This window comes from Numida meleagris, chromosome 5, assembly GCF_002078875.1.
Source record: "Numida meleagris isolate 19003 breed g44 Domestic line chromosome 5, NumMel1.0, whole genome shotgun sequence".
In the NCBI taxonomy this organism is placed as follows: Eukaryota; Metazoa; Chordata; class Aves; order Galliformes; family Numididae; genus Numida; species Numida meleagris.
The window spans coordinates 29,863,354-29,878,206 of NC_034413.1; the positions used below are offsets into that span (position 1 = coordinate 29,863,354).

General features: G+C 38.9%; 1 long non-coding RNA gene across 9 annotated transcripts in view; it reads right to left on the minus strand.

Moving 5' to 3' along the window:
• The window catches only part of LOC110400007, a 73,280-nt gene that overhangs the window by 20,535 nt on the left and 37,892 nt on the right, over nucleotides 1–14,853 (minus strand). For 5 of the 9 annotated variants that reach the window (XR_002439515.1, XR_002439518.1, XR_002439520.1 and 2 more), the window contains 3 exons: nucleotides 3,322–3,408; nucleotides 2,475–2,573; nucleotides 1,748–1,894 (listed from right to left, as the gene is read on the minus strand). This is a non-coding gene — a long non-coding RNA (uncharacterized LOC110400007). The remainder of the gene's footprint in view (nucleotides 1–1,747; nucleotides 1,895–2,474; nucleotides 2,574–3,321; nucleotides 3,409–14,853) is intronic. The other 4 variants (XR_002439521.1, XR_002439517.1, XR_002439519.1 and 1 more) reach the window with 3 other exon arrangements.

The following is a 14,853-nucleotide window of genomic DNA, read 5'->3' on the forward strand; positions in this document are numbered from 1 at the left end:
CACATCTTAGCCTTCCAGCAAATATCCCAAACCTGCAGTTCAGGTCAACACCTTCCTCCCTTACTAAAGTTAAAGGTAATGGTTAATGTCCAGGTTAGCAAAGCAGAACATGTGTAGTACCCTGAGGTATGATATTTCGCATGAGTTGGGGAGTGTGCGTGAAAAGTGTCGCTAGCTGGTCCCCTCTTGGCTACTGTTAAAAGAAGACGCTTGTTCTTCCAGAGGAAATTAGAATACTTTATGCTCACAAAGTATTTAAAATGCAACTACTTCAAAAAGACAGGCTACAACTGAAGTTTTCAGCAGTGGCTTTCAGAACCCCACCCTCAGCAAAGCAGAAAGAAAAGAAATAGGAGCTCAGCATTTCTCACAAATAGGTCTGTGTAAAGCCCCCAGGCCAAAAATACTCTTCAGACATCCTCAGAAAGCATAAAAGATCAAAACTTTGGTCTCAGCCCTGTGTATCTGAATTGCTAATAGATGCTCAGTACTGTCTCCATCTGCAGTGTCACACAATGAGGATTAGAGGTAATCGTGTTTTTAAGGAAAGGGAGTGTTTCACATTGCCAGAAGCATCTTCAAGACTCAGATTCAAAATTATGATTTAGCATTTTTTGGTTTGCCCTGCACCACATTTCCCAATCTCCAGTTAATGAACAGCTGCACCAATGCTGCATCGCTCTCATGTGCTAAATAACAATGGGACACTGCAAAGCTACAAAGGCTCGTCCTGTCCATTTAACCAGTGTGTCACAGGGAGACAAAGCACAATGCAGGCCTGTGAAAAGTCCACCCACAAACTTCATTTCACACTATGGAATGAGGCACTTGAGTTCTCTGTCTTCCTGCCCTCAAATGAGTTCACACGACAACAACTTGAGCATTTTGGAGACTGTGGCATACAGCCTTCCAATAAGTCACCTGTTTTAAAAAAAAAATCATGAAAAAGACTTTGTTCCATTTTATTAATTCTTCCTTCTTTGAAACTGTTGTGTTCAGTCCAGTTTAAAATGTATCACTGAACAATTAAACAGAGCTGTTGTTAATGAAGAGAAAAAGCCATGTCATCTTACTAAAAAAAAACCCAAACACTATAGTATTCAGCATATATAGAATCACAACACAGTGAATATAAAATCTATTACCAAAAATATACCTTTTATCACTACCAAAATACAGTTTCGTTTTGTAAAGTTTAAAAACCATTGTGCTATTGGTTATCAAATGGGTGATATTTATTGTATCCATTTAATTCACAATCAAACATCCATTATAGGGGCACAGAGCAACTGAAGGGCCGGACTCCCTCTGCACACACACACACATACAAACACACACCCATCTTACCAAAAACTGGCAGAACAGCCACTCCACCCCAAGAGGAGGGGCTAACAGAGCAACAAAATGAATTATTAACAGTCAGAAAGAGTCATCCTTGGCACAGCTATATTTGGAAAGCAGTGTTATGTTGCTACTGCAGTGTGTTGGTGGGACTGCACAAAAAAAGTAGTGTCAGAGCAAAAAGAAGCAAAAAGAAATGGACAGTGAAGAAGACTAAAAACTATTTTACAGAAGTGTATTTTCCCCAAGAAGAGTGATGGAAATTAGTGAGGACTTATTCAAATAAAATATTTCTGAAATAAGTCTGTTTTATAAGTATTTGAGTCTTTCCTTTTTGTTTTTATTCCAATTTTATAACCCCTCAAAAAACTGTTTTAAGCATCTGATTTTATAATTAATCAGTTACCTTCATGGAGAACAATGATGAACTCGGAACAATTTTCTTAAATGAGACAGCCAACAGCTCAGGTTTCCCAGCACTGATCATCTTCAGTCTTTTTGAAAATTCACAGACAAATTTCCCCACCAGTGTTCTCCTGCAGCAGTCTCAGCACTATAAAGCACCAGCATTTACATTCATTTTTTTTGGTAATGATAGAATGGAAGATATCTTTTAGCGAAGCAAAAGGATGCTGACTGGTTTTTGTTAAAATAGCATGCAAAAAATAGGTCAGACTCTGCAACACTGAAATTTTTCCCCAAAATAAACTCAAGATGCCAGCAGGGTGGATCCAAGGGCATAGTTTTGGGGTCTTTTGCCTGAATGTACTTATTCTGCTTGTTATTCCAACAACAGTTATACCAGGAAACTTCCACAGCTGCACAAAATCAGTACAAAACATGGTGTTTCCAAAAATGCTCTGAAGACAACTAGCATCAGCTTAAACCTGCAGTCCTGCAATGTCACTTGTATGAATGTTAAGGATCTGTTTTGGCCACTTAGTTATGCATAGACGCTGCTGCTCCTTTGACTTGACAAGGGTATTTCCCAGATAAAGGACTGCAGGAGTTAACAGACAAGCCAGTCCTCACAATCAGGAGAAGCAACTATTTAAACATCTTTATGATTAAGTGAGGGCATTAAAAAACAACTCTGACACACAGATAAGCACAATGAAATTATGGTAACAAACCTTGTGCAGATACAGCTGGAACAGGATATGGCCCTCAGAGCCAGCTGAAAGCTTCAAAAAGCCAGGCGAGAGATCCTCAGACGGCCAAATCACACCCTCCTCTCAAGAAAAGAAAAGAAAAATTTGAAGTTCATTGCCTGTGCCAGTCTTCCTCAGTTAAAGTCACTGAACAAAACTGCAGGAATGAAAAACAACTTTTCTAGGAACTTCTGTAAAAAATCAGCTAAAGGATTGTGATGGGAGCTGGATAAATGACATTTCTGTTGCCTTCTCAGAGTTCTTTTGAAAAAAAAGCAAGAAAATAGATGAACAAATTAATCACCACAGACTTTTCCTTGTGATGACATGACCTGTGCAGTTCCAGAGGTGTAAGTGCTCCTTCATAACCAAGCTGATAAGAAACTACCCTGCAAATAAGATCTTCCTCTCTTTATTGTAATGGGTCTTGACATTGACATTGTCATGTTAATTTGCCAATTCAATCACGGTATTTGCTTGAATTGAAGCAGAGAAGACATATGAACATCAGCCACCAACGAAGTATATGAAGGACAAAAGCTACCCTTTTATGGTCAGTGGCACTTCATGTAGTTTTCTTTCAGCAAAAGGAATGGTCAGATATAGGAAAAATACAGACTTGCTAAATGTAACAGCTATCTTCTTGTTTGAGGAAAAAGAAAAAAAAAAAAGAGGAATCTTACTGGGTGTGGATGAGGGGAAGGACTCACTGAATGATTTGCCAGATCATGTCTCCCAAAGAAAGCAAGCTAAAATTTTATTACAGCTGAAATAAACTGGCAAAGGATTTGGTTGTAATAAAGACATCCCTCCCAAGCATGAAACTTACAATTTTGTGGCTACTATGGTTGTGCCATTGCCTGATCCCGATTTGGGAAGGGGGTTGAGGCAGGGGAGCAGAAGAACGGAATACAACCTGTAAATGGGAACAAAAATGAATGAAAGGACCATGTGCTGCATACTAGTATCTGCAGAAGATGCATGGAATCAGACTGAATAGGTGCAAAGACACATCTGCCAACTCAAGAAGTGAAGAAATTGATAAATGTAAAATATTTTGTACACTTTCTACAAGCACCTTACTGATGCAAGCCCCAAAGATATAAAGAGACTGATTGCTGTCTCACTTTGTAAACAGGAATCTTTGCTTCTTTGGAAGAATCTGGAGTGTTCCAAAATCCTTGGAGAGGGCTTTCACTTACTTTATTTTACCTCCATCTTTCTCACATACACATTCAGTCTCATGCTGGGTTACAGTCAACTGCATATGTGTGCTGCTTGAGTATATATGTAAAAAAATAAGAGTTTGCTCCAAACGTAGGAGGAATCAGGCATGAAGATTCAAGGCCAGGTTGCAGGGAATAAGCATGAGATACCTTGTGCTGGGTCACTTTATCTCATGGATCACACTTGCTCTCAGATGCCAAGGCCTGCATTTTATTCTTACAGTTCAGAGAGCTGGTCTTCCAGCAAAAGTATGCCATCAGGCTGCTGCTGTAAACTATCAGCAATCCCAAACTGTTGTTTTCAAGCACACCATTGATGCTCCACCTCCTTTCCTGGGGGAAGATATGCCTTTACTAGAGACAGATTGATTACTAAGAACCTGAGAGCTGAACAATATATATGTTAACATGTAATTACATATTGTGCGAATGCAAAGCTTTGGTTCAATTGAAGGCAGCAATCTCAGAAGGAATAAGACAGGGACATGAATAGGTTGAAATTAATGACTCTCAAAGATACAGAGGAATTCAGCATCAAGTTGTATCTCTAGTTAAGTTCACAAGCAAGTGTCTCAAGAAGATAACAAGTGTTTAAAGTGAAATCATAAGCATCACAGCAGTGGGCAAAAAACTCAAAGGTCTTACAAGGCCACTGATTTGCAGGTGGATACCCAACAGAAATGTGATACTGTAGACCTGATATAAAAGAGCTCTCTTAATCTCTTTTTTCACATGCATAAGTAATTCACGCTGCATGCAAATGTCATATCTCTAGTAAACAATTCATTTAAAACCATTTATGTACAGCAGAAAATGTATTTTAATAGTACTTTTCTAAAGGTCAAATAATGCAAAGGAAAACAGATAAAAAGGAAACCAAAGCTTATCCAAGTGATAATTTGAATGTCCTACTAGAAGCTTATATAACATAATGCTGTTGAAAAATAATATGTTACAAAATGACAAGGAGTAAGCTGCCTGTCAGGGTCAAGATTAAGACTCAGGAAATTCCCATTAAATCAGTTTGTCCCAAGTTTACTCTTGCTTACAGCAGCGTAAGTGAGCACACTCTTAGATATAACAGCATACAAGTACATTAAACAACATAAAAGCATAATATTCTCTTTCTAGTATAAGTGTTCCAAATGACAGGACTTGCCTCCAGGTCTGATTTTCACTCTCCCCTCATTCTGGGGAAGACCACATGCCATGTTTAGACAAAATTGTTTTGTGGTATAAACTAAGAATCAGTTACAAAATTCACTTTCCAAAACTCCCAGGCCCCAGAATTCAGACAGACTGAACTGAGGGGACTTCCTACATTCTCTAGCTTGCCAGGCAAGCTTTTCTCCAAAAGCTGCTTTGAGGCCAGGCCAGGACAAGTTGGTCCTTCTGATTTATATGTGACAGTGCTTGGTGTCACACTTATGTCTTAGACGGACCTCACTTTCCAAAAGTCAGCTTGCATTTCCCTCCATTTCTAGACAGTACAAACAAATGCACACAAACACACCAGGGTAAATTCAGCTTAGCAACAGAAACTAATGGACTATGAAAAGTAGTTATTATTTGCAAGCCCCTAAGAGCAAAAATGTCAACACCCAGCCTACCTAATGCCATGGTGGTATATACACACATATATACACACTCTGGGGAGCTTAGAATAATTTTAAGTCATATTTTGCCTCTACTTTCTATGTTGGTATGCTTCTGACCTACACTCTGAAGCCATTAATTCTAACAGTCCAAGATGTTCCCCCGTTTAGGAGAAAACAGCAACATGTTCTAAACTAGGCGGGCAGTGGCTTCTCGAACAACGATAAGCATAAAAAAGCTTTCAGATCATCCTTCTCACTTTTCATTTGACATTGTAACTGTGTCTACCATCTCAAGTTATTGTAGTAGGTAAGCAACACATCAGATTTCCTGTAATTATCAGTATGCTTGTGCAGATACAGCTATTCCCAGATTTCCAAGAATATTCCCAAAGAGCTGAGTCTGAAAAAAAAGAATACAATATTTTATACCACAAAAGAACACTAGTTCTCTGCCTGCAGCCTGGGCAGGTTTTAAAGAGATTTAGATATAGTATCATTACCTAATCGTTCCTCAAGCAAAGGGCTTGGACAAGCATCTGACAGCAGGAGCAGAAGGTTTCTATTTCACCAGCTCTGAGGAGACATCAGCCTCCTGCAAGGGCAGGGTCTATCTCACCTGCTAATTTCTTTCTTTTAATGCTATGCAATTTACCTGATATTGTGCAGACACTCACCCAATTATCCAGAAGCTATGTACCAAACATCTTCTTGGAGACCTTTAGAAGAAGATACTGATACTTCTTTACTGTACAACACTGCCTGAGTAGCCAAGGTCATGTCTGCACTGGATCTACTGCATATGAATAGAAGTCTTTATTAACTTAATGATGTCAGCAGAGCTACGCTGAGCTTACACCAGAGAGTCAGACCACTCTGCATTGGCATTTCTGTACCAGAGGCACTGGCTGCTCATACACCTTTGACTTGCTCTGCCTTTGCAGATGGAGAGGATACAGTCAGTCACTGGAGAGGCTAATCTAGATTTTTCAACTGTTCTGTGGTGGGCCAATTCTTACTCAAAGCCCTTTCCACCCACAGAAGCCAGAAATGGAGAATGTTGATCAAGGTTTCTCCCAGCCAGCTCAGCTCCCTGTCATGTCAGAGTTGTTGATACTGTAGGCTTGCACAATTAGAGATCAAATAGATTTTAAACTTTCTCACAACTTGCAGTAGGACATAATTGCTAAATCCTTTTGCAGTGAGCATCATTAGAAATTCAGCAGCTGCTGAAACACCAATCCCCTTCTATTATTCTGTTTGTGGCATTTTAATATCCATCATGATCCGCAGCTGTCATTCACCCGAGGCGCACTCTGTAATGTCTTGAGTTTGCCAAGTGAGTCAAGGCACTGGGGTTGTTGTTCCTACTAATGTGGTTTGCCACACAAAGGAGCAAAAGAAAAGATCCTGGGGAGCCACAAGCAAAGCAGCATCTTAGCAGGCAGGTTTGTTATGCACCTACTCAACTTGCAACGAGTGTCCAGACAACACTGGTGTGGGATGGGCAATGTCTCTTGAGTGGGTTTGAGTGGGCTGTAAGACATAGGTCAGTTGGGCTTGAACTTGGTGATGAAAGGTCCTGCTGAGCCTGGAAAAAGGCTCCCAGAAGTCTGAGGAGCAATGTGACAAAGTCATGTCCCTGTCCACATCAGAGTTGGTGCGGATACATAGTATGGCAAAATAATGCTACATTCTTCCCACCTAACAAACTCTGAGAAGCTGAACTTACTCCATCTAGCCTTCAGAATCAATCAATCACATGAGGAACTTGTAAAAATGGAAGTTTTTTGTCTGGGAAAGAGAACTGGAAAAGACCAACAGTCAGAAAGTTATTTCTGCCCAAGCCAAACTGCTTCTTCACACACCATACACACCCTAACCCCCTTTATTACTATCTGATGCCACTGCAGGCAGGACACTCAGGTGACACTTTCTAATTTTGTGGCTTTCGATCTTTTGCACTAATGGTCTGAATTTGATTAGAGGTTGCTAGGAAGTTTCATCACTTGGGAAAAGAAGGAAGAAGATGGATGGATGCTTTGTGGACCAGTCTGAAGTAAAAATACCTGGCAAGTCTGTTGGCCAAATGTAATGCAAAACAGTATCATTTTTATTGAATTTTCAAATGTTATGTTGAAAAAAAACCATACTTTGAAAAAACAACTCATGATACTGAAGAAAGAGAGAGCCAAATCAAGTATACAGTCAAGGAAAAAAACATTAATCACAAAAAGGGATTTGAGTAGATTTACTCACTGGGTCAATCAACCAAACCAGTGACTGAATTCTTTAGGTGTGTATCACAAGCATATCAGGAAAGAGAGCAGGTAAAATGTTCTTCCCCAGAAATCTCCTACGCTGAAGCAGTCAACAGTCTTAGTTATCTGAATACACTTTAAATCTGTGCTGAGCTCTTAAAAACAATAGGGATTATTTTTAACAAAAGAATTAATGAAGAAAAGAAATTAAAGGCAGCAGCAGGCTCCTAGCTACCTATAACTCCAGGTGAAAAATCTTTTTCTCTTAGAAAGAATTCATGTTACAAAATGAGATTTGTTTAGTATGCTATTATACAGCTTTATGGTCTTTAATTTCTCTATTTGCACACCTTATGGAGAAAGAAAAAGGAAATTAAAAACAAAAGCTGATAGTAAACATGCATTAGGAAACATGAAGAATCATGGGACCAACTGACCACTTCAGTGATTATGAAAACTGTAAACTATTTAAAGAGATTACTTTTCACTGCTCTTCATTAGGTTCTTATTACCTCAGTCATTAACATTTGGCTCTTTTTATTATGATTGTGAAATACTGTTCACAGTAATGGACAAAGAAAGTTGACATGGCTATCTTGATTAACTCATCAATAATCATTTGGAATAATTTTTCTTCATTCGCTGGATGAATCATTCACATGTCCTTTTAATAATGCACATTGTTGCACAGTAAATTAGCATTAAGATTACCCACCTCTGGGAGCTACATTCTGCTTCAAAGCCTTGCTCAAAAGAGAAAGGAAATGTGAATTTTATGAAGGAAAAAAAAAAAGAAGAAAAAAAGAATTTTCAGAAAACAATGACTTCTTTGTATGTTTTCAGTACAGCGAGACATGTAGCCCTTGGATTATGCAACTGAACTCAGCCTTTAAGCCACTGTATACTCAAGAACATGTGAAAAACATATTTGCCATCTATTTTCATTCTTCTCAGGAGCGTAAATCAAAACTCTCATTTCTCCTAAGGCAAATATAAAACTGAATCATGAATTGAAATAACCTTTTTGTGCACAGATGAGAACACAAAAGGACACTGGTTGGCTGTGGATCTGACCTTGCAAACCTGCACTCAAATGGGGTTTCATAGCTGGTCATGACTGCACATTCTGACTGTACATGTGGAAGTAGGCCATGATAGTCAGTCTTGCCTCTGTGGAAAGCCCTGACAAGTCAGTTTCTTGCTGAGGTTCATCTGCAAAGGACAGGAGGTGAACTTCTGGCTCTCAAGTCAAGCCATGGTCACTGTGGCAGGTAATAACCTATACCAGCTCCTTGCAACAACACTGTTCATTTCTCAAATGTTATTTGCTGTGAAACAGCAGTGAGATGGCATTTTACCCACCTCTTCCCAGAAAAGGCAACACTAACAACCAAGGCGATTCTTGAGATACTCAAGAAGCCTGGCTTTTCCCATTTCAATATATATTGCTCTACCTTTTCTTCCAAAAATCATTACAGGTTTCCTCTCTGAAAGTGCATCAATCAGCTGTTGTACCAGTTACCCATTTGCTACCCATTTCAGCTCTGAGGAAAGGCAAGCTACTACTTTAACCTTCCTTCTGGCTGCTGTCACCTGAAAGTAACAACCACCACAAGTCAGGCCACCCAAGCACCACCTGCATCCAGTGTCAGGTTATCAAAAAGAGGGAAAAAAAAGGTTAGAGAAATAGTGCTCTGTCTGCAGTACACTTCCTCACTCTGAAGTAATTCGGAGCTCAGGAAGTCTGTATTTAACAGAAGGATTTTCCTTCCATTGATTTTTCTGGTTTACTTTCAAAGCATGTAAGCCAGTTACAATCTGCAGCATCCTGTGGTGGTGACTTCCAGAGTTTTACTGCACATTGTGAGGAGAAGTAACATCTTCAGCTTGTTTTCAGTCTGTGATCTGAAACATTTATTTCGATGGCTTCTGGTTGTTGCAAGGAAGGAGACAAGGAATAGTAATTCCTCTGGCACTTTTTTCATGACTGACAGAATCTTACAGCTTTTCATAAACTCTTTGTCTATTATTTCTCTTCCCTGCAAAGTGCTAACCTTTCAGCTGCACTCATGGTTTACTGCAATGACCAAACTGTTTTTCCTGTTTTCTGTTCCTCTCCTCTTTTCCTAATTCTGTTTGTGTGTATTCTTTTCCCCCACTACTAAGCACTAACTAAATATTTTCAAAATCTACAGTAATGCCAGCGTGATGGTAACCAGCTCTGAGTTTGTTACCATGCATGCAGTGTCAGTTGTGCTTTCCCCCTCATGTATGTCAATTTGCTTTAATCTGTAGTGAATTTCATCTCCCTTTTTATTTCCTAGACACTATAGTAAGAAAGTCTTCTCTAAATTTTTTAAGTCCTTATTGTTTTGGAATTTTTCTTTACCTGCCCTAAATAATGTCACATCAGTGAACATATTCATTTTGCCATCACCCACTTTACAAGCAATTATCTATAAAGATGGAAAATAGCTCAGGACCAGTACTGGTTCCCAAGGAACTCTCCTGTGACATTTCTACATTAAGCAGCTCAATCATTTATTCTTGTTCCTTGTTTCTTGCCTTTTAATAGCTCATTAGTCCATGCGAAGAACTTCCTTCTTTTCAGTTCTTTCATCATCTTTCATCATTCTTTTTTTTTTTAGGAAACTTTAGGAAGGAGCCACATAGTCCAAAACTGGTGAAGATAAGAAAGAAGAAAGAACAAATCACTTCTGTTTCTTTATCTTCCAGTTTCACTCATTCAGCTACACACATCACAAGTACAGTCTGCCATGAAAAAAATCTTTCTGAAGACTACTGAATTTTCTCTTTTTTGTAAGTGATCTTTCTGAAATAGCGTGGTTGCCAGTTGTTGTTATAAGGCTATCCTTATAACCACAAGAAAATCACCAAGAACCATCTAATTAGTTCTTACAAAGAAAAACTGTTTCACAAGAAGGAAGTTACGGTTGGGGATAGAGAAGGAGAATAACATTTGTTCGATAGTTAGGATTAATTGGAAAATAAACTGTGTAATGGATGCTTGTGAAGGAATAAATAACACAGTGGAATATTCGGGCCATTTTCCTATCTTTATGTACAACAATTTATATCAATCCCTGCTCATAGAGATGGAAGTAAATACTACATAAATATTAAAGTACTTTTTATAGTTACAATGGGAAAGACATCTTCCTGTACTTTACAGCTGAAATAGTGCTAATCTGCTCTTTTCTCTCCATGCTTTATGTAGCAGCTATTTCGGCATGCTGAATCTGCCTGCTGAGTGAGGAGGGCAGCTGTTCATCTGGTGCACATTTCCACTGCAACAGCTCCGGCAGGAACATTTGCACCTCCAGCCAACGCTATTGGCATCAATGGTGCCAGCGGGATTTGCAAGATTTCCGCTCTTCTATACACCTATCGTATGACAACACTTGAATTGTGTAGGTTTGTCATTTCAGGAGACACGATTCAAGATCTCTTGAGCATATTCTCAAAGCTCAAAAAGAATATAAACAAAGGAAATGACATGTGGTTTTATGATCACTGCTATAAAACATTTTATCAGCTGAAGGACATTACCCCAAACTGCAACGTATATTCATAAGAATGAGCCCCAGTTAACTAGGTAATTCTCTTAATTTTGCTACCTTTTATTTATTCTAGCTTCTATGTGTGCAAGCACATCACTGTGCGTGTTGGGTTTGTGGAGGGATCTGACCTGGCAGCTGAGCATTTAAACATATGGAAGTAAAAATTTTCCCATCAAATGCTACAATTTGCTGAATGAAAAATAATTTCATTTTCTCTCTCCTGCTGCCCCGCCATTTTTTTTTTCAGTTTGAGAACATAGGTGCCTCGAAAAATGACCACAGAGGAAAAAAACTAAAAACAAATAACAACAACAAAAAGACAAAGGTGAAATTGAGACTCAGAAATGTAATCAATTGTTTTGTTTATACAATCAAATTTAACACATTTAAGAAAAATTGAAATTTTAATCCTTACATTTAAGAAGAAATTGAAATTTTTCCATCAAAAAGTTCATCCTTTTCCTAAGGAGAAAATTTTGAACAAAATTCCACTTTCCAGTTGGATATTGTTTTGGCTGAGAAGCTTTCACTGGGTTTACTAGCGCAGAAAGGAGATGCCATTCAGTGTCTGTTTCCCTTTTCATCATTATAGGAAGAAGTACTTATATAGAAATTGTCTATATGCAGTTCAAAGCCTTTCATGTTCTCAGCTTGGTATAATTCTTGGTTTTCACAATGAGTGCATTTGCAAATATTTTTCTGGTGCACATTTTTGTAGAAACATTTATGTTTAACTGTTCTTTCATTTCCAGAAACTGCCCTCTTAGCTACCCTTAATTAAGAAGACTTTGTACTTTTGGTCCATATTCATCTTTTCATTAATAATTAATGTATCATAAAGATAATGATGCTCAGTGAACCAACTGTTTTTCTTCATTATTTTCTGTGAGAAACCAAAAGTTGCTCTTTGACTCATCACCCAAGAATCAAAATTGCATTAACAAAAGAGAACATAGAAGCAGAACTTTTTGAGCAGTAAGTAGTGAGAGTGTGAAAATGAACAGAAACAAATGACTTTACTTTCCTGCTCCAGCACTCAAAACATGGTGGGTCTACTACACACAATGAAAGCTATTTATGTGCTGATGAACCTGATATGCATTAACAAGTTCACTTGAGGATTTAAGTAGTACTGTTATACAATCCTAAAAGACACTGTTGGAAACCATAAAAATAACAGCAAAAATGAAATCTTTTCAGTTAGTAAAATATGAATAAATGAAATTCTTCAATTTATTAAAATTTTCCCACTCGTGAAAAATTCAGTGCCATTAACACCATGCCGTTTGGCACAGAAGGGGTGAGAGAACTGGATCACTAGCTACAGAGAGGAAGACAGCTCTTTGGTAACATACATGCAGTGCTGACCCACGGCCACATAAAGTCAGCTTAATACCTCATGAGGTCTAAGTGGACAAAACCAATTAAACATTACTTCCAGAAATATACTGTTTCCAAAGAGCACTGTAAAGGAATGGTAAGAAATAATGAACACAAAAATTTATCTTTCCATTATGTACACATATTTGGTTTAACCATATTTAAAAGGAGAGGACACTAGGATTATTGGCTTTTCTGCCATCCTACAGACATGGATTACACGTGACCAAATCAGTTCAGATTTTGTCTAACTGAATGAAGTCTTGGGCTCTGCTCTATAGCAAATATGCAAATGCTAAAAATAGCTGCATGCTCTAGAGTTAATCACAGCATCACGCCCCATTCCCAAAATGGCTCCAGTGAACAGGAGATCTGAGGGAAGCATCAAAGAGTTTGAAAGGAGCTGGACTGGAGTGCACATTTATGTAAAAATTGGGCAACATGTCACCTGCAGCTGTAGATTAATTTACTGTAGTCTTTAAACTGATGCAGCTGAGGTATTAACAACAGGGTAGACAGAGCTCACCATACAACACCAGACATATTATCAGCATTAATCAAGTAACAAAAACAGTCACTTTCTGAAATCTCAGTATGTACAGATTTTCTAGTATAAGTCAGAATAGAACTAGTTTCTTTAGTGTATTTAATGTTACATTCTTTAGACATTTTTAAAATTAGCATCTGCTGCCTGCAGTCAGCTTGCTTCATTGATCTCTCTATTCTGCCTGGTTTTTGTTTTCAAGTATTTTTTCTTTTAAATCTATCTTTTAAAAATTATTTATAATAAAATAAATAAAAGAATAATGTTACTTTTAAAATATATTCTTGGCAATTTAGGTGTTTTTTAGGGATAACACACCAACTTGATTTTCATCCTTTAAAAATTAACCTACGTTTCACTGAATGCTAGACTGCACTTGCATTCAAAGTCCACTTAATTTTGTAACTTGGTTAAAAAACAATAACCCTAGTGGTGAAGACATATTGACCTAGTTTTATGATGCACTAAATAAAGCTTGACTGAACAAACATAATCACAATGGGAAAATTTTGTTGTTGCGAAGTTCTGAGCACCCAACACAAAAGCGATAAGCAGTTTCTGTGGTTCTCCCAGCTCCTAAGGCTGCAGGGACTGCTTGGCCCTGGGCTAGAGGCCCTGCAGGAGCTACCAATAAACAGAGGACAGAAGAAACAAACTGACCTCTTGATGACAAGCTGGTGCTGACCCCAACAGCTAGGATGTCATTTGGGTACACCCCCTGGTGCCTTCTGCTTTGTGGGGAGAAAGAGAGGACACCCGCTCCTCCAAAGGGGAAAGGTCCCTTGTGTCCCAGGAGCCTCTGCCCCTTGCTGTTTGCTGAGTACTGCTCCTCCACACTGGCTGCGGGACGACAAGGAAGGGGAAGAATCACGAGGGCAAGGGGCTTCGTGATAGCTCTGCAGTGCCTCCATCTTTGCCATTTTCTTATGTTTCATGACAAACAAATTGCAGCCAACATTGTGAACTTTATCTGAAGCATTCACATGAGCCCTATAAACATGATACAATTCTTTCCCTTAGCACTTTCTTGTAAGTAAGTCTCTAAAAAGCTCAGTTACTATCCAGGCCTTTTCATCGACTTTTTTTAATATACATCAATAAACAAGTAGTTGCAAAAGGTTCTGAAACAGCTGCGAAATAGCATGAGTCACATATCAATTGGCAAAACATGAATACTGTGAGTGACAAGTGTTTCACAGCCAGGTTTTTCTTGTAACGCTGAGTAAGTGCAAGGAAGGGCCAAGACCAGAACTCCCTGGTTCTGGGAGGCTCCTTCCTTGGTGTGTCCCAGGCAGCTGCCGGAAGAAAAGCCTTCCTAATGGATAAGACCTCTCTCTCAGTGCCTTCTCTTGCCACTCTTTCTTCCCCAGCCTCCCATTTTGGACTGTAAAATGACCTAGGGCTGCAAAAACCAAACATCTCCTGTTTGCGTAGGGACATCCCCATTTGTGTAGGTACACTGTGATACAAGAATGTGTGCTGCTGCACTAACACAAACGTTAAGAGGGCCTTGCCTGTGCATTCGGGCAGGTGAGCCCTCCTGCAGTGAGAGTAAGAGGTATTACTAGATCTTGAGATGTTATAGAAAGCCATGTGCATTTTGGCGCTTTCCTTCAAGGTGCTCATCCCTCTTGGAGATGTGTTGTTGAGGAAAACTCCCTGTGTTCATTATTTTAAATGCTGCTAGACAGCAAATTTGGCCTCATGAGAAACGTTAGATGGATACTTTCCAGAAGCTCCAAGCAGCATGAGCAAATGAACCCTCAAACAACTT